At 41.4% G+C, this 20,249-nt stretch overlaps 1 long non-coding RNA gene across 1 annotated transcript; it reads right to left on the reverse strand.

Moving 5' to 3' along the window:
• Window positions 1–2,944: 2,944 nt before the first annotated feature.
• LOC138571655 (uncharacterized) lies at window positions 2,945–16,677 on the reverse strand. Its single transcript, XR_011303893.1, has 3 exons — window positions 16,584–16,677; window positions 9,976–10,113; window positions 2,945–3,120 (listed from the first exon to the last, which is right to left on the reverse strand). It is a non-coding gene; the product is annotated as an uncharacterized lncRNA (long non-coding RNA).
• Between the last annotated feature and the right edge of the window lie 3,572 nt (window positions 16,678–20,249).

Consider the following 20,249-nt stretch of genomic DNA (forward strand, 5'->3'; position numbering starts at 1 on the left):
ACGCCAAATAACGTGCTTGCATGTATCTCTAACTTATTGAGAATGCATGGAATAACAGCCGTTTTGTGGACCTCCAGGTATCCTTCAATATAACCACCTCCTACATTGTTAATGAAACTTTTAATCACTAGACACTTACGAGTGGCATTGAGGAATTGGTAGGTCCTATAGAATGATCCGGTAGAAATACTAAAAAAAAAGTGAGGCCTAAACACAAGTACTGATCTATGAAAATAAGGTTCACCTCCCCCATATGCCAACTGTACTTGGTAGCCTGTCTCCTTCTCCCGTGGATTTGCATGACTTTTGCCTTGTTTTGATTTATTCGGAGCCGATTCTCGTGGCATACTTAAACAGGGCATCTATGGTGCACTGTAACCCGAGCGGAGTCTGGTCTAAAAGGACTGTATCATCCACATATGATATCCAACAAGTGCTGACACCACCTATACTGGGCAGAACATGACTACACTTAGCCAGGGTGGCATCCATGTCACCCACGTAGAGGTTAAATAAAAGGGGGTAAAAACGTACCCTTGCTTGAGTCCTTTATGCATGGCTGCAGGTGTAGTAGTGGAGCCATCCTGTGTGAGCCTGACCATTACATAGCTATCAGTATAGTGCATATTTACATAGTACAGAAGATGAGGGATAATGCGTGAGACTCAGTCGAGTGCTGCTGAATAGTTCAAAACACAGATATAACCCTTTATCAGCAGCATGAAGGACGTCTGCAGACAGAAGTTGTAGTGTCCACATAGCATGCGTTGTGCCGCATCCCCTTCTGAAGCCGAGTAGTTGTGGCTGGAGCAATATTTCTCTCTCAGCCCAGCTGCTGGCAAGCCACAGTGGTATGGGTGCAATAATTATACTGCTTGTGTCCGGCATTGCAAGCAAATGAAAGTTGCTAGGCTCTACAAGTGAGCCCTTTTTTATGGACTGGGGTGAGTATGGACCAACGTCAACGGTGTATAATCTCAGTAAGCCTAATCACAAGCAATTTTTTCCAGTAGGTCGGGTTCCACTTCAGTACAACATTGGCCAACCCATCCGGGCCGGGGGCCCTAGAGGCATTAAGTTTACCAATGATGTTTGATATGTAAGTTACTTCAACCTGGACATCCCCAGACCAGCCAGTGGCTTCTCCGGGACAGGCTCTTCATTGTCCAGTGAAAATTCCCAGTGTACTTCCTTTACAAAGGAAGTTCAAGCCTGCTCAGTAATTCCACCCAGCTCCTGAGGAGACTGGGAAGAAAGATTGCTACCATAAAGGTGCCAGAACGTTCTATCATCATGTGTCCTGATTAGTCTTATGCACTATTTTCCAATTAGAACTACAATGCTTTGCCCATGCAACGACAAGCAATTTTTATATCAGGTGTATAAATCCCCAATTTGTAATTTCTTGTTATGAATAATGCTGGTAGTGCGTCTCTTAATAATAGACACGGCCTGACGTAACACCAGTTTCCTCCTGTGTATAGTAATATCAAAGGGGGTGTGGGGGGCCTTTTTGTTAAGTGATCGTAACTTTCCATCGCCTTGTGGTGGACCACAAGAAAGTCAAGAGAATGGACATGTCCCTGTTGGCTGGCCCTAGCTAGGGTGTTGATTTTGTCAACATTGGCTTCCGACCACAGTATTCTATTTCCCTGCAAGTTACAGTTGGCCGATGCAAAAGTACCACCCTTGTGGGTCTGTTTGTTGACACTGAAAGATACATACCACATGGCATGATCACTCAGGGGGGGGTGATATTAATTTAGTACCTCAAGACTAGAGCACACAGGCCTCGAGGGTCAAGGTCAAGCATACTGTCCAGAAAGGTTGAGCTTTCCCCACTCTGCTGGGTAGTGACATTAAGTAATTTGTCACAATCACTATGGAGGAGCCGTTCAAGATCAAAATTCAATTACAGCTCTGACCACCTATGGCCCTTGTTCAACAGACCCAGCCATATTTACTCCCCATAGTCGTAGTGCCAATTGACTTGTTTTCCCCTCATTCCCGAATCCACTCATCCTCAATGCCTATGCAGTGTGCATTGAAATCACCAGTCAAAAGAATAACCCCACCAGGAGATTTCAACTGCCAATCCTGAAGTACCTACTTTATCTTCGAACACAGTGCAGGAGTGTGTCTACCATATGGGGGATAGTAAAGCTAAAGATTAGTGTACAGGCATCTACTGTGGGGAAATTCTTGACAACAATGCCTAGGCAGTAAGTACAATCTATTCCCATGTCATAGTGATAGGCCTCCAGATAAGTTCTCACTCTGATACATAAGCCCACCTTGGGGCGAATGTTATTCCATTTAATTGCAGCACAGCAGAAGATCTGGTAGCCATCTAATATCAGGAAGGTAGTCAGCCAAGTCTCTTGTAATAAGAACATGTGCACCGTGCTAGCGGGGTTTAGCCCATCTGTGTGTGCAGTAAAAATCTTGAACCCGTGAGTATTCCATGAGAGTACATTAAAGAAGGGGCAACCCCAGTGCATCAGTTCTGGGGTGCATTCAACACAGGTAGCCAACAAGTCACCCTGGAAGAATAAGTCCATTTGTCATGTAATTGCTTTGCCAATATTTGATTTGAAATGAGAAAAAAGTGAGAGAAGACAGAGGGGAAGAGAGAGGTAACATCAAAAATGATAAATAGAGAAAGGGGATGAATCCAAACAGAGATAAAAGGAGGGGAAAAGAAGAAAGGAAGCATGGCCCAAGATGACAAGAAATAGAAAATAAGTGAGGAAGAGAAGAGGACATTAAGACTCAGACAGGCATGAAGATGCAAGGCTAATGCACAATCTGAAGCGGAGAAGAAGGTAGTAGCTGCTTTGCATCAATGAATTGTGGTGCTAATGGAACAATGAGAAAGTAAATAAATATTAATGTAAATCACAATGACTGAAGTGATTTATTTCAAGGTTTGTGTAATGCAAAAGATCAAGGAGATGCTTTCGGTGACTTCTGTGGCTTATAAAAACCAAAAAGAGGACACATTTGTCTCTAAATCAGGCTCAAGCATGTTGAGATGGCTTGCTTCCGAGGACACAAATATATTTCATGTGGATTTTCATCATGGCCTCATTAGAAGAAGTGCCCAACGCCTCCAAGCACCTGGGGAGAGAAAAGACTGTGAAATACATTGAAATGCAGGCACCTTTAATGAATGCATATGTCTCAGAGTCCAGAACTACTAACTTGTAAGAGCTCCCATTGTATAGCTGAGCAGTTGAGTTCTCGGGAGATGCAGCTATTTGCAAAGGATAGGCTGCCTCTCAATTGGTAAAGCCAAATAAAGGCATCAAAGAGCCATAACCTATATAGACCCAATTATGTCAACCCCTGTCATAACTATGCTACACCTCGCGTTTGCACCACTACTGCATCCAAACTTTGGGGAAGATTCTCAAAAACATGCATAGTTCACGGAGATGTGCAACGGTGCAATTTGTGCCTGTGCCATCGTGCATCTCATTGCACTGCATGTATTCACAAAGAAAAACACCAAAGAATGCCCCTGTGCGAGAGCAAATTGTTGCATAAAAGATACGCAAATAAGTGGCCATCAGATGCCCCAAAAATGATTGCATCTACCAAATAAAAAACACAAGCAGGTTATTATAGACAATTTGTTTCTGGTTCATTCTCTTTTTTGCAAAATGAGTCAGAGCATAAGACAATACTTAATATTGTTTAATCTTCAGCTGTGTGGTGAGTGTACTTTGTAATGTGGAACACTTCCCATCGGGATAGAGGTATTCCATTTAAATGCCTCAGGAGCAACGCAAAACACGAGTGCATCAGAATAGTTGTGTCAAATTGAGGGCCTTTTGGGGATTTAATTCAGACCACTTCCACCCGACTAGGACTGGTACACAGATTAGTTACCACCAGATCATTTACGTCAGTGCGAAAAAACAACTTTCCTAAGTAAAGATTCCTCAGCAAAAATTCCACATGTTTATCCAACTGATGCAGACAAAAAAACAGCCAATGCACCCTTAGGATCGGTCCCTTGTACTGCTCCACTAACTGCAGGGGAAATTGTAATGACTGAGGAAGAGGAATCCTGCACAGGAGCTGGTGGAACATTTTTACCCTCTCACAACCACCCTGTAAAATACAACCTTGCCCAGCACTGAGCTGCATAGCATAACTAATATTCTTATTGTCCCATCCTAGACTATTGCAAGATTCAAACAGTATCTCCAGGATATAAATGGGCAAACATTCATAAGGGAAACGGACATTGAACCTCATAAGTCAGCCGGTCTGGTATTAAAGTGCTGGTATTAACGTATACAAGCACTTTACCGGACTGGCGGACTACGGGTTTGCCATTGGTGCACCTGTGTTACCTCCAGCCAAAATATGGAGGTAAGGCAGGTGCCTTAATGGCAAAAAACGCTGTTACTACCGGCACTGGCATTGATGACAGTGGCAGGCTGACAGAGTGGCTGAGAGGAGGGTTTTATGATTAAAGCACTGAATTAGAAGATGAATCAGAAGACATTCAAGCATTCCTAATTGCTATCTACCTGCTTATACCTGAGCCACTAGTTACCATCTACAATAGGCCTTGCAGCAATATTGGCCTTCTAACAGGGAGATGTCTCCAAAGACACTGGGGAGATTGGAAAAAAATCAAAACCCAACTGTCTTGTTATAATGGCAGCAGACTTCAATTTAAAATATGAGCCTGATACAGAAATCATGGAAAAGAGTACCACAGCTGGGACATTGGAGGCTATTAAGCCCCAAAAGGATCATATGCCTGGTCTGCGCATGGAGGGGGCCCTAACAAGAATAGGTCTAAGGACAAGTAATAAAAGAGCTTTAGGCGATAAGACTGCAAAGGAAATTATCAGGTGAGGAAATGTGTCATCCCAAATTGATTACATCCTGGTAAATCTGGAGGAATGGCAGAGGTTGAGGAGCTTGACAGTTTTATCAAGACATGAGTGTGGTCATAATTGATAACATTTGCGAATGCTTCAGAAAATACAATATGCCTAATTGGAACTGGGCAAACCAGGCAAGCGAATCACATCTGAAACCCCTTGATGGAGCTCTGTTGTATAAAAGGTGGAGCACCAGAGAACTAGAAGTAAGATACCAGAGTTGATAGAGATGCTGGGCCAAGAGAGGGCAGCCTTGGTGGAGAAAGAGGGAGCAGCAGGGAGGCCATCCCAGCCCACAGGAAGCCAAAGGAAAACAGAACACTGAGACACTGAAGGATTGCACAGTGAAGCAGAGTAGAAATGCGCGGTGAGGGAGCCGGTGAAGGTGGGAGAAGGACACCGTGGAAAGTGTCGGTCTGTTTGCTGTGTCCAAACAGTGCTCGTTCCCCTTAAATAAGTTAAAGAAAAGAGTGCAGTGACCAGTAAGTTTCAGAGAATGCGAGAAACCCGGTGTGCCTATGATGGTTGCTGAGTTAGACTCTATCGGAGTGGTCGCGTGCAATTGGCACATTCTTGAAAGCCTCCGATCAAAGCAGACAAACAAATCAAAATGAGAGCAATGTTAGAAGTGGACTTTGTAGAAACAATGTATCAGAGTACATGTCTGAAGGAATTATAAGTGTTTAAAAGCCTCTGACCAATTAAGGATGCCAAGAAAGTAATGTGAACTTTTAATGCTGTGAAAACAAGACTGAAAGCTGTTAACGAGCAGCTGAGAGAAGCCTGTGAAGTGTGAGTAAAATGCTGACCAGGCAAAAGTAAGCTGAATAAGTGGGAGCGAAGGCTTTAAATGAAAGCTAATGAAGTGGAATTTGGAAAAGAGAGCCAGAGAAGTGCCAAGAATGAGAAACCATGAATCTGAACTTGTGAGCTTCTGAGTTGGTCGTGAACTGTCAAACCAATCTAAGTCGAGGTGGCAGAAAGCTGGGGCAAGGCTAACTGGTTTTGTGATCTGTAATGGGTGGGCCATGTGGCCTGTCAACTGTGTCTAGACCAGGAAGCCCCAACAACATCGAGGAGAATTGTGAACACACCCCTGAAAGAAGATAGAGCTGAACATTATTAAGGCTGTTTTGTGAACCAGTGTTTGAAGCTTGGGGAAGGGTACCATGATCTCCTTTGGAACATTGTTTTGTGAACTAGGTTTAAACATGGGGAAGGGAAACCCAAGTCCTGACGGAACATTTGAAACCCATAATTGTTAGAATTGTATCCTGAACTTGGGGAAGGGAGCTAGAGGCTGCTCCATACTTTGTGTTGAGCACTATTGAGTGAGAAAAACCCTCCACTACATTGTTTGTATTAGTCATGAGGGCAAGCATAGGTTTTGACACAGACAGACTTTTTATTTGGATTTATGGATATAGACTTTCCTTAGCTTCTTTAGGTAGGGAAATACCCACCATAGCTATAGGGAAAGTTAGGCATTACACCCATCATGATACTTAATAAAGATTCTATTGTTGAATTCATAATCTGTTGTCTGTGTCATCTCTTGATACCATGCCTGTCTCACATTTGTCAGAGTCCTTCTTTTTATTCATAATCCTTCATCATAGCCTTATTTTTTCATCATAGTCCTTCATCAGAGTCCTTCATTCTAGTTGTTCTTCTTCGTCAGTCTTTTTCTGGAGTCTGTCTTTGTCATCATGCTTCACTTTGGTTTTGGTCTTTCTCCTTCATCATGGTTGTGGGGTTCATGATTGGTATGTGGCTATGTGTATTGTACGGGTTGGGTTTGAGGCCTTATAGGGAGCCTGGAGTAGACATCTGGGAGAAGGATCTAGATTGCCTGACAAAAACTGGTTATTCCCCTGATGGGCAAAAGTCCCAGCAGTGACCACTGAGCACAGCACCTGAGCAAGTCAGAGTGAGATTTGAGATGAACCTCAGCCTGAATACCAACATACAAAAGATGGCAAATTGAGTGACTGGTATTTCAATCTCCCAGGCAGTCATTTCTCTGGGCTTACATTTCTTGCCTGACATAACTTGTAGCACTATGCTTATGGTAATGAGTGGAGTCACCAGCCTCCCCTTGTCTGCCAATTTCCAGAGCCTTGCTGCATGCAGTTCACAATTTATCTATTGATCTATCTAAAGAGAGAGAGAGAGAAAGAGACCGAGAAACAGAGAGCGAGAAATAGAGTTGGCAGTTGTCTACAAAGTCCAGTGTTAGGAGTGTGGGGAGGAAACCAGGTTGTTTCACCTGTTAGGTACTTTCATGCTTTCGTATGGTATCTAGCATTTTGTTATGACTTGTAATGCCCTTATAATGCCTTGCAAGGCCATGTTTTTCCTTACTATATTCAACTTGATTATTTGCGTCCCTCGCTGCCCTGATCACAATTTTAATTCTGCCTTATGCTATATTGCTCCTGGGTGATCTACTGTGATTCTATCTACTGGGATGTGTTATCCCACTGTCCTATTGCTCCTGTGCCCCACTGAAATATTGCCTCCCTAAGGTGTTGCTCTCTGTTGTCTCTTATTTTGCCCCATGCTGTCCAATGCAATTAGTACCAAACCATGTGTTGCTCTCTGATGCTCAATCTATTACACTTTACTGGCTCAGAGTTATTTCAACTTGACCTTGTAGCATGCAGAGTTGTTCCAAGGGATTCTGCCCTTGCTGGACACCCTGTGCTGAAAAACATTGGGAACTATTCTCGTCCACTGTCAACTTGGTAGTCACTGCTGCAAGCTCCCTAGGTTTTCCACTCCTTCAAGTGTTTTATCACTCTCAGAAAAGAACCAAATATTGGTTCTTTGCACTGCCAGAGATACCAAGGCACTTTGGGGTGCCTAAGCGCATCTTCTCACAAGTAGACTACCCAATGGGCACCACTACAGAGGCATTGCATGACAACACCAGATGGATGCTCCAAGTTGCCCATCAGCCCCTCCACCAACCTCTGTGCAAATCTCCATGCACTACCTTCTAAGCTATAGGTGCAAACATCCAGTAAGCCACTAGCATGTGGTGTTTCAATAACCATCCCAACAGACATGAAAGTTGATACCCCGTTGCATGAGCACGGCTGGTAAACTAGGGCTGAGTCTTGGTACATCACAATATTTTCATCTTGCCACAATCAATAGTTATCAGGCAGCGCATTCTCTCCTATACATGGTCACACATATCAGGCATGTCTGTATTCTATTCTGGAGTGGTATAGGCCTACCAGTTGGCCATGTTTTACATGTCATGTTAGGGGTTACATCATTCAGTTAGACATAATTTACAACCAGGGGAGGGAAATTGGGGCTTGGCACTGTGTTTTAACATTTTGATGATGCCATGCTGGATGGCACATGGATAAAAAGCATTTTAGGGTATCCTTATCAGGCTGCGTAAGCTGAAGGCTTCGTGCATCAGCTTTGGATTTCAAATATTTTAACCATTTAAAGGGGACATACAGTTTTTACACAAGTACAATGTATTCTTCCTGACTTGTTTTATCCTCTGTCCATTTTTCAGCAAAAAAGCATTTGCATTTGACTTATTTTCAACATTTGTGTAAGCATGCATCTTGCTATGGTTCTCGTCAATGTTATGAGCTGCGAGGACGAGAAATTATAGGCGAGGAAGTGCACTATACAAATCCAACCTCGCAACAAAGGAGCAGACAAAGGTTGTATTTTCTTTTACTTTACTTCGATAATGTTACTTACCAATATATACAGGCCTGCCAGTAGCAGTATCAATATCATCAGAAGTAGTGGTGGCACTAATACTATTATTAATACTATCAACTTTAGTAACACTGTTACCAGCAGCAGTAGCACTTCTAACGAAGCAGTTGTATTACTGCATCAACCAGTACTAGGTGGTACTATATTTAGTAATAATAGCATTACTACCAATGCTACTAGCACTACCACAACTAGTGGTAGCAGTCAAAATACCAGAATCACCAGTAATAGTAGCAGAACGATTTCCAGCAGTAATAGCAGAAGTAGCACCAGTACTAGAACTACATCCAGGTTTAGTATTATCACTAACACTACTGGTAGCAATAGTAGGAATACTACTATCTGTAGTAACAGTACTGATTGTATGAGCAATACTGCTATTAAATATATGGCTACCAGTGTTGGTAGTATTGCTACCAGTAACATATGAAGTACTACTACTAGTACTGTTGCTACTACAAATACTACTCTTACATTACCTATAATACTGTCACAGTTATGTTAAGTTGTGTTTTCATGCTATTTATATCTAAGCACCTCTGAATCCATGATTATTTCGATAGGTTTCAACATAAATCTTACGTTTTTATTTTTCTGCCTCATTGTGGAGAGTTTGATTATATGAAGGCACTTGGGCAGATTGCAATCCAAAAGGCATTACAAATGAATGTTGCTCTTTGGTCTACAACACTCAACATTTGCTGATGCCCAAAGCTTGGCAGGCCTACCTTCATTATTTCTGGAGCGCTTGTTCAATATATAGGATAAAGTACCCCCACCCAGGCCCTCTGCTATAACAATACTGGCGTCATCAAGGGATTCTGTGACCAATCAGAGAACTGAGGCCAATGACCAAGTTCCTTTATAAGATATGGAACTCTGTATTGTACATAAGACTGGAAAAGGCCAAGTTTAATTTTAAAATACCAAAGGTTGGAGCCAATCACTATCAGCAAATGCAGATGGAGCGTGGACTGTCTTGCAATGTGCTCCTCATGGAGAGAAAGATTTCTATGTTTTCACAACACAATCTTTCAAAAACTCTTAAGGATTTTTTGGGGCCAGTGGAAGGGAAATTCGGGACAAAAGTATTGAACTACATTTTGAAACATTATCCCTATAAATTAGTTCTACACCTTTCTTAGCATTTTCAATACATATCATCACATTCTGGGATATGTTCCTAGGCACACTGCTTATGTTTCCTAAGTGAGGGAGCAAGTTTATGTTTGGATACCAATTGTCTGCTTGCACTGGAAAACTGAAGTTCTCAGGGTGACTCTCAGGCTTCATTTTGATATTTTGTTTGTACCTTTCTTCAGCTTTTCTCATAAGTTCATTTGCTACCTCTGGGTCTGTCTTCTGGAAGTTTCGAAACATGGCTAAAGATTTAAGATAGCCAATGAGGTTTGCGACTGACAGTGACACACCACACATTTTATCAGTCAACCTGCAAAAAAGAAAAGGAGAGACATGACCTTGTGCTGGTATAACAGTCTGTATATGCAGCCTAGTCAAATACTTTAAGCCTCATTATGACTTTGAAAGAAATGGTAAAACATGACATTTTAAAATGTTCCTTTTATTGAAATGCCACCTAATCTTAGGTTGGAATTGCATTGGACAGTTATTTTTTGAGGTAGATATTATTGTATGCACTCGTCATCGACCTACGTTTCCAACCTACATTTACTTCAGTAGGAGAACCTTTGGCATGCAGCCCGCAGCATATTTATTCGTGTTTCCATATATAAATACACATAATGCATGGCAACCTGTTATACCGATTAAAAGATCCAGTAAACAAATGTCTTATTACACATCTGTCCTCACTACTGAACTGTACCGATAAAAAGAAATGAATAGCGCTCTGTAATCAATTATTAACCTTCAGTTGTGATGTCACAATGTCTCCTTCTCGAGCCAGTACAAGACATGGTTCCAGCTGCCACGGTAAAACTTTATTCAGGCAGTGAAAAAACATTTCAATATCCTTTCTTGTAGTGTATATTTTTGTGATATTTTAAAGCCATTAACTGATGAGGAACTGTTTATGGTATTCTCTTGATTGCGTGTACTGCAGTTTAACACACTAAAGCAAGCATCTGCATGTTATTCCTTATTTTAAAGCACAAAACAAACACATTTTTTAAGACACAGTTTAATAAAATGCTTATATTTTTCTGCAACAAATTAGAAGCTGCATATTCGTTATTTGTCATAAAGCCAAACAGATTGTACATTTATTGTATGTATCACCAACTGCAAGATCTCTTTCATTACATTAAGCAAGAGGACAGGATTTGAGGATGTGTATGGTCATGTATTAAAAGGAATAAAATGCCCTCTACAGTATGTAAAAAGGATACTGCAAATCAGCTAAGAGTTCTGTAATGCTGCAATCTTATAAAAGAACACTGCCATCGGCATCGTTTTACTATTTGGTCACAGAACTCCTTGGTGGCTTGCAATATTCTTATAAAGTATGGTAGAGGGTACTTTAGCCCATATACATATATATTATGGGGCGGTGTATAGATAAGGTGAGTCGGACTCCCATAGTAACCCCTTAACCTTGTATTGTTAATAGTTTTTTGATTCCAGGAATGGATTAGACCAAAATTCAAAATGTGATTAAGGTCTCACAGGCCCCACCAGACTGCAAAGTCTTGTTAAAATACGTTAAGAAGACAAAAAATATTTTTTCCAAAGGTTGCGGCTTACTTCCCATTCATTTTCAAATAGACAAACAAGGTCAATTTTTGTCAAAGGGCACAGTCCAAACTGCTGGATGGATTTGGATCAAGTCCAAAACAACTTGGGCACGAAGTGTTGACTCGCGATCCATGTGTGGCTTGGGGTTATTCCCTGGAGGAGTTATTTAAATATTTGATGGAGAAGGAGCTGCCCGTCTCAAAAATAGATAGCTATAGCTGGGGGATTTACCCAAACCTGGTTGTTTTTAGAAATAAAAAAGCTGCCATCTTGTTTTCCCTCTCAATGCGATATATAACCACACCTATAGCCAAGGATATGGGAAAATTAAATGCAGGAGTAAGCCATTTTCAGGTAAAAGAAATATAAATGCCATAAGGCTAGAGATAGGGGGAGGGGCCGCTAGAGCGCACAAAGTGAAATTTGAGAGTTAGAGGGGGTCTAGGGACAGAGTTTGCAACACAAATCTTACTGTAGCCTTAGTTTTAGCTGTAAATAGCCGACATCTCAAAGCAAACTGCGTCACAGAAACAGCATGGGGTTTAGGGGGGAAGGGAGAGGGCAGGAGGGTTGAGTGATGTCAGGGAAGAAAACTCACTGGCCAGTGACACAGTAGGTATTTAGGATGCTTATCTATTTTGGCTGTGTGTTTTCAGATGTTCTTACATGTGAGACTGGAGAAAAAAAGAAGACAATTGTTAAAAAAACAATACAAAAAGGAGCCACCCTTATCTAGATTTAGAAGCCCCATTCACTCTATTTTAGCCTCTGTATTCCAACCCATGGTAGTATATCTTGTGTAATTGCACCTATAAATGTATCCCATATCGTTTACTGTCATGTATACTCTGCTCTCTGTATCATCATCTACCTTACATAACTCTATGAGCAGTCATTTACTGTATTGATCTTTTAATTTCCATTGTATTACTAATGTCTTTTTTGTCATTCAAATTCCATAATCAGATCTTTTTTATTTTTATTTTGTATGACCGCAGCTATACAAAATGGGAAGTGATTGGTGTATTGAGCATTGCGCCTAGCAACAGCAATGACTGGAGTGTTTAACTGCAGATACCCAGCATCCTCTCAATGTGCGTCGCTCCTACTCGTGGGTAAACACAACATGCTAACTAGCCGCGGGTATATGTCGGCAAATGGAACGTTGCGTGTTTGCAGACGTGTGGTAGCCAGGGCTTTGATACATTATTTTATTGCCTGTTCTTGTAAACACGGCTATGATTATAACCGCATCTATTGAACCATACCTTTTCCGTGCAGTAATCACATTGTTATGTGGATGATAGAGCAAAGAATGTCATTTCTGTTTGTCATTATATGTGCTTAGGCGTTCCCTTGTTTCATTTGAAGTTTTGAAGGCTAGTTTAGTTTGATTTTCAGCTTGCAAAAAAATTTGTGTGTAGTTCTAAAACTTTGAGATGGTTTATTTCACAAAAAGTACACTGCACTTCTTGAATGTAGGCTTGGAGTGACCAATAGGGCAATACGCCCATGGCAGAACTAACAATGAAAAATGCTGTTGTGGGCCAGTTATTTTGGTCAAGGCTGGCCATTTTGCCAATGCGGGGCAATTTGATGAGTTACTTCACTATGCAGCTAATAGTTGTGAGCAGTGTTGCTGAATAAATATTCTTTAAAATGAACAATTTGCATTACATTTGATCAAAAAACTCCACCTTGGGTACTATTCAAACAGTATCACAAAAGGAATGAATAGCATTTGCAACTGTGGGCCACTTTATCATTGGTGCCTGAGACTATTTTATGGCCCAGTCCGCCCCTGCTTGAATATCCTCTTACTCTGTTGCTCCTTGATCCGAAAATAGCAACAGTTTTCTGAGCATTTGGATTGTTATTTGAGTGGAGGTAAAGCAGAAGACACCCACACCATGCTTTTATGTAGTTGTTTTCTTCAACCCACCAGTTTTTTTCCCCAATAACCAAATGGTTCTTTTTTGTCATTTTCTAGGCAGCCTTGTAGATCTGGTGTAGACAAGATGGGATGAGGATGGGAGAAAGTGACACTGGTGGCAGAAGTGGAATTTAATGGTGCACTACCACTAGGTTATTTTGTATCCACTTTTGATTTTTCTTCTCAATGACACAATGATTGCTATGTGTAAAGAGAACAACAGTGTTGTATGCACAAATGTTGTATCTTATAGAGTGCTTGTGATGCGCTACATACGAGATAGGAAGGTCATAAAAACTTGAGAATTAAATTGTGTTTCTTAAAGTGTGTGTGTTCTCTATCAAATTATATTTTCTTTTTTACAGATAGAAGGATATTATTTTTGTTTTAAACATAGATGACTAACCACGGCTATGGTATTGCACAATGGGGTGTTCAATTTCAGAGACTCGGTTAACTGCAGTAGTGACTGGGGGGGTCGTAGCTGCAGGTTCGTTGGACCATACCTGCAGCTATAGGCCTCAATAATCAAATAAAGTATGCTGTTTGTACCCAAAAGAGTCCTTTCTAAGAATTATCTATTATGTATATATGTATAAAAATCTATGTGACTTACCCCCCCAAGGTTTCATATTGAAATCATGCTAGAAATAGTCAATGAACTCTAGCCACAGTGATGAGTTATTTTAGAATTTTATTTTGGATGTTATGTCTTTGTATATGTGTATTTATATGTGATATGTAGTGCTTAAAAGGACTGTTTTTCGGGTACACTGAGTGTAGTATTTTAGCACATTTGGAGTACTGTTTTGATGTTATGAAGGAACACCACATTTCCTTCATCAGTTAGATGTACTCCATCATGTCTATAGAAATTGTCCAAGTAGAACAGTGTGTTGTTGTTTGAAATCCATAATTGGTTTTCGTCTCTCATAAATGCCGAAACTTCTTTATTAACATTTATCTGTGATTTTTCAATGTTACCATTAGATCGGGTGGTCCATCTCAATTTTTTCCTCTGAGTATGATTGAAAATGATAAAGTTCCATTAATTTTCCAATGTCTTGTTTCATCATTAAAGTAAGGGACACACCTCGTACATTCCCCAAATCATTGCCTCTACAATGAATTAGTATGACGTCTGCCTGCCCTGCACTTTTCAGACTGAACAATTTTGGACAGACCTGTATGCAACGCATTCCCGCAATCCAAACCATTTAATTGTACAATCTCTCAAGCCTAGGTCCATGTTAATATTTAGTTTCTCACAAAAAGCGTGTAACCAAAACAGCCAACTGTCTCTAATCAGCCACGCAGTTTTGAATTCCTAGTTTGAATTTCTAGTACTTTATATGAGATGGGTATGTATGATGTGTGTGCTTTGGTGTTTGTAATTGGTTGATGTTGATGTTTTTAATTCTGTGTTTGTCTGTGATAGGGTACACTCAAAATGTGTAAATATAGTCCTCTTTTTTTGGTTTTGATTTTGGAAAGTATAAAAGCTATCATTTAATGCAGTTTTGCTCTTCTGATTGTCAAACTCTCTATGCACTATACTCTAATTATTTGTGTATAGCCCATCCTTTACATGTTTTGAGCCTTGTCCACCCTACCTAACCCCAATCTTCTATATCCTAACTACCATGTATACTTTATCACTCACTTTAAATAACTCCATGAGCAGTCATCTATTGTACTGACACCATCTAAGTACTATTGTATCACTACTGTCTTTTTTGCCATTTATATTCAATACTCTGATTTAAAAAAAAGAATTATTATAGCCACTGCTATTCATAAAAAGGGGAGTGATTCGTGTATTCAAGATCGCGCTTAGCAACAGCAATGGCTGGGGGGAGTTTACCCATGGCAACCCAACACCCACCCAGTGCATGGTGTAGCTACCTGCGGGTATAAGTGGCACCCTCTGCAGCCGCAACTATATGCCGGCAAATGGCACGTTGTGTATTTGTGAACTTGTGGTAGCCGCGGCTATCTGACATTTTGGGTGGAGTAGAATCATAGATGCATTCAGTGTTTTTGGGCATTGAGAGAGACCCGGGGAGTGGAGGAGGATGATGTGGAGTGGAGGGGTCTGGTAGGCCTATTAGGGACACTTGTTTAGAAGACTGGAAATACATTTTCTTTTGTAGTTTTTTTCATATAGCCGCGGCTAACAGCAAATGGCAATGAATGCCTTTCTAAAACCGCGTCTATAAAAAAGCATGAGTGTAGGAACGTCAATGCTTTTTGTTATTTTGGTAGTTGTTCTTGTAGGCTCGGCTATGATTATAGCTGTGCATATTAAACCATACATGTTCTGTGCAATAATCATGTTGCTATGTGGATGATAACACATCATTTGTGTGTGTTATTTTATGTGCTTAGGTGTTCCATGGTTTTATTTGAAATTTTTAAGGTTGGCTTGGTTTGCTTTTGAGTTTGCAAAATAATTTATGTGTAGACGTGGGTACAGAGCAAGACCTGCAGCTTTGTCGAATAGCCACGGCTATGACATATGCTAACACATAGTGGGATTTCTCACAACAGACACTCAACTTCAGTTCAACCACAACATCATCCCCACATCGATCTCCATCACCTTCTCGGAAAACAGCCAGGATTAAAGGGGCAGAACAACACCCTAAAATCTCTTCTCAGCCAATCTCCCAACTTTTCCCAGTTTTCAAAATCCCAAAAGCAAATACTCCCAAACCCACAAAACTAAAGTCTAAAATGCAAAACCACCCAAAACCCTGAATGAAAAAATAAATGTATACACTCATAGATTTGAGAGGTTTTAAATGAAAGTGAAAATAGTAGAATAAGAAACTCAAATGCTTAATTAAAGATAAGACAATAATTAAAGTGTAAGTAGGAGATGAATACAAATGAGACATAAACAAGTGAAAACAACAAACCAAAAGAGAATGGGGTAGGAAAAGTCTCAGTATAAAGCAATTTATCAACAAAACACACTCCTCCACACTCTTACAGGCACTCTCTGACTTCATTCAACTTTGTGCTTGTCCTATTACCTTTCTTGAAAAAACCTAAAAAACATCTGAGCCACTTACAGGTGCTCTGACTGGCTGCAACCCTCCCCTCCATAACAAATACATTCTCCAGAAAACTTGAGGCGCCAGCACATCTAGCAGGGACCCATTGGCGACCTCAACCCCTAGGCAGTCGTTCAGTGTGACTCGTGGGAATGTTTTAAAGACATTCATTCAGGAGTAGGCTTAAATGAAGCCTGACAGTCATTTTCCCACCTCTGCTTATCTGGAAATGGTACAGCCTCAAAAATCTTTGTGTAGCCCGTTGTGATATGAGCAATACTTGCACTGCGATATGGAATCAGAGCCTCCTCCACCTGCAATGTGAAGAAGAGAAAATACCTGACTTTACACAGAGGACATTATTCATTAATGTTACTGTCGGCATGGAGAATTGTAACAAAAAAAAATTACAAGAATCACTAAAGAAACGTGCTTAATATAGTGCCCAAATCAGCCGTTTCCCCAACGCTCATGCAATGGAAATTTGGGAACAACGTTTAGGATGTCGTTATTTGTGGATAACGTGCAGTAGTAAAGCAATTAAGTAGGGAAGTGGTAATATGTTATCTAAAAGTTAATATTGAACTGCCGGTGGTTCAATGACAGCTGCATTTTATGGCAATGTTATTTTGCCCTCAGATTAATTCCGTCTGTTTTCCGCTTTACTCTATGCCCGCTGCAAAAAGCAATGGCTCTGTGTGCAACTGGGCTGTACCTGCTTGTTTCACTTCCTTTCGGGGCGGAACTCCCATATGCCTTTTTATCCCTCAGTGCCCAAAACTACCCATTATCAACTCCCTCTGGAACCTCACGTTGCTGGTGTTTTGACCACCCCCCCATCCCGTAATCCCGCCAGTCTCTACTAGATGTACAGTACATGCCTGAATTTATTCCACTGGCACTTCTGGCAAGGCAGCCTGTCAACTCCCAGTGGGAATATGGGAATATGACAGCCTATGAGAATGTCAGCATATGCCACCCTGAGTTTCTTTCCAGGACATCATTTATTCACTGTTCAAAAACCGATACACTTCTTTATAATGGTCAGTTAGTTTGCCTGTTTAAATGTAACTAGTTATGCTATAACGGCCTTATAAATTACATCCCTAATAACTAAAAGCATGTGCTGCAGAAGAGTAATTTACAAATAGGTGTTACAAATTCAAGGTCTGATCAACCACCGAAGGAGGTGGTCGTTACTAGAGACCCTAATGAGAACACCTTGTGCATAGCCACACATGTGAAAACGATCTGTATGCTCAGAGAACAGTATTTCATACTCAGTTTAAAACTCACCTACTCTCCACTCTGTCTAGCTAACGTTTTTTGTATACTTCTTTCAAGTTTAACATTACCTTTTGTCATTTTGACTTAATAAATGAAAATATATGCAAACACAAATGCACAGTCCTACTGCAGTGTGCTATCAGAAAGGCAGCAATTACGGGCTACCCGCTCCATTATCAGTCATAAAACACCACTAGGTAGATTTTCATTTGTATGTCAAATCTCCTCCACCTTTGAGTCTGCCAGCACTTTTTGCTGGGTTACTCGTTTATTTGTCAGTTCTCCTGATTGGGAAGCTTTTTCACCACTCACTCAATCTTTAAATCTGTCTATGGGAATCTTTTGTAGTTCTTTTTATGCCTTTTTGTTGAAGTCATGCTTTCCTCCAGGTTGTGTGGTATCTGTAATTGGCTTCTGCAGCACACAGCACTCTCTGTGAAGTGTTGCTGGGGGCCCCTTGGCCTCCCTTTTTAGTTTCTGTTATTATTGTATGTGCAGAGACATGTTCCCAAGGGCAGGGGGATTTATTGTATCCTCCCTGTCTTTTATATTGTGAGATCAGCACGCCCCACCTTATGTGGAGTGCTGAGGGGTTACATAGTATCCGCTTTGTCACTGCTCCTATAACATTTTGGTTACAGTGGCAAGCCAATCTGAATGGTTGATGGCAGTGGTTTTATCCAGCCTACTTTTATGTATTTGTTACTCACAGTCTGTACGCACATGCACGGTCATGCACAAAAGGGTCACCATTGAACTAAAATTTTAACAGTTTTCTTTCTTCACCATTTCTAGATGGCTATTCCTTTCTTGGTCCTTAGTCTGTCATGCAGGGTGAGAAACGTCTTGTTTTACTTTGTCTTTGGAGGGTTTCCACTGGAGAGCCCACAAAGGCATCAGGTTGTTTTTGAGGACAGGAAACAGGGGAGGATCCTGAAACTTTGCTGGTCTTTGTCTTCTGCCATACCTGTCTGGAATCACTTCCAACTGGCAGGCTGTGTGTCCTCAAAGGACAACCACCACCCATAGGTTGAATGTTGCATGTGTACAGATTGTCTGGGTTCCTGCACAAAAGGCATGGATTCTGATGCTGAAGTCAAGTTGACCACTGGGAAGAAAAATCCTAAAAAAAAAGATGAACAGAGACATCTGCACCCAATTCCAAAAAACCTCCAGAACCTGCTGAATAACTGCTGCTGTCCCAGCATCAAGTTCTGTGTGACAGGGGATTGCTGAAGAAGATGACTCCCTTCCTTAGACTGATGACTCCAATCAGTCTCAAGATGACCTGCAATATGAGCTGTCCCATGACAAGCTGTGATCTCCACCGGCTACAATTCTCCAATACCAGGGGACCTGCAACCACTTTGCAGTTGATCATCTTCCAAAGATTGAATCCTCCTGGAACTTTAATGGACTCCATCTGGACATCCAGGGTCAGGATTCTACTCCTAGGATCCCCTCAGCAGAGTGCTGATCTGAGAAAGCGAGATGAATTGACTAGGCGGTGACCGTTCTTCACTCATGCTTTGAAAAGGGCGCCAAAATCCCATTCCTATGAAGAATCAATTGCTGGACATCCCTTCACTTCACTGCTGCTGCAAGATCCACCCCAGTGTTCCCGCTTTCATAACACCAGCCAGGAATCCAGTAATGGGGTCTGCGGCAGCTGCATCGTGATGGCATCCTCCTGCATCGGCTTATCTCCAAAGGCACTGTGGGACTTGAGGCAGACTTACCTAGAGTTGCTTCGCCACTCCTGTGTTGCTGGATTAGTGATTTGTGTGTTTGGGTGTTTGCCCATTCACATTCGCACAGGCCGAAAGCCTGTGTACCTTCAGGGAGCCTTTTCCGAAGTCCCTGAACCCTTTGTACCAACAAAAAGCTTCACTTACTTGCTACAGAAGAATTAACTGGAATTCCTGACATTTTACAAATTGTGCCTGCCTTTTTTCTGCCCTCCAATCTGATTCTGAGACACTCATAACTAGATAGGGATGGACTACTAAAGCATAAGGCATCTGAAAAAGAATAACAAGTCCTGAAAAGTATTTACACACCAGAGTGTGCAGAGTGTTTGGTGCAGAGTGTTCGGTGTTGGACGTGGCTGCCACAATATTCTCCATTTACTATTGAAATTACTTGAACACCAGCAGTATTTCTTCCACCTCCATTGTTCCATCTCTCAGGAAGAGGACTCTCTACTACAAGAACTCCACTCCACGTGGAGCGTGTATAGTGTGCAGAGTTTTTGGTGTTGGACTGTGGCTGCCGCTATATTCTCCATTTACTATTGGAAATACGTGAACACCTGAAGTATTTCTTTCCCCTCCATTGTTCCATCTCTGAGGAGGAGGACTCTCTGCTACAAGAACTCCGCTCCCTGCAGAGCGTGCAGAGTGTGCAGAGTGTGCAGAGTGTTGGACTGTGGCTGCCGCAATACTCTCCATTTACTATTGGAATTTCTTGAACACCTGAAGTATTTCTTCTACCTCTATTGTTCGATCTCTGATCAGGAGGACTCTCTGCTACAAGAACTACACTCCCTGCAGTGCGTGCAGAGTGTGCAGAGTGTGCAGAGTGTTGGACTGT

The sequence above is a fragment of the Ambystoma mexicanum genome, chromosome 1p (genome assembly GCF_040938575.1).
Source record: "Ambystoma mexicanum isolate Mex_15411 chromosome 1p, UKY_AmexF1_1, whole genome shotgun sequence".
Lineage (NCBI taxonomy): Eukaryota > Metazoa > Chordata > Amphibia > Caudata > Ambystomatidae > Ambystoma > Ambystoma mexicanum.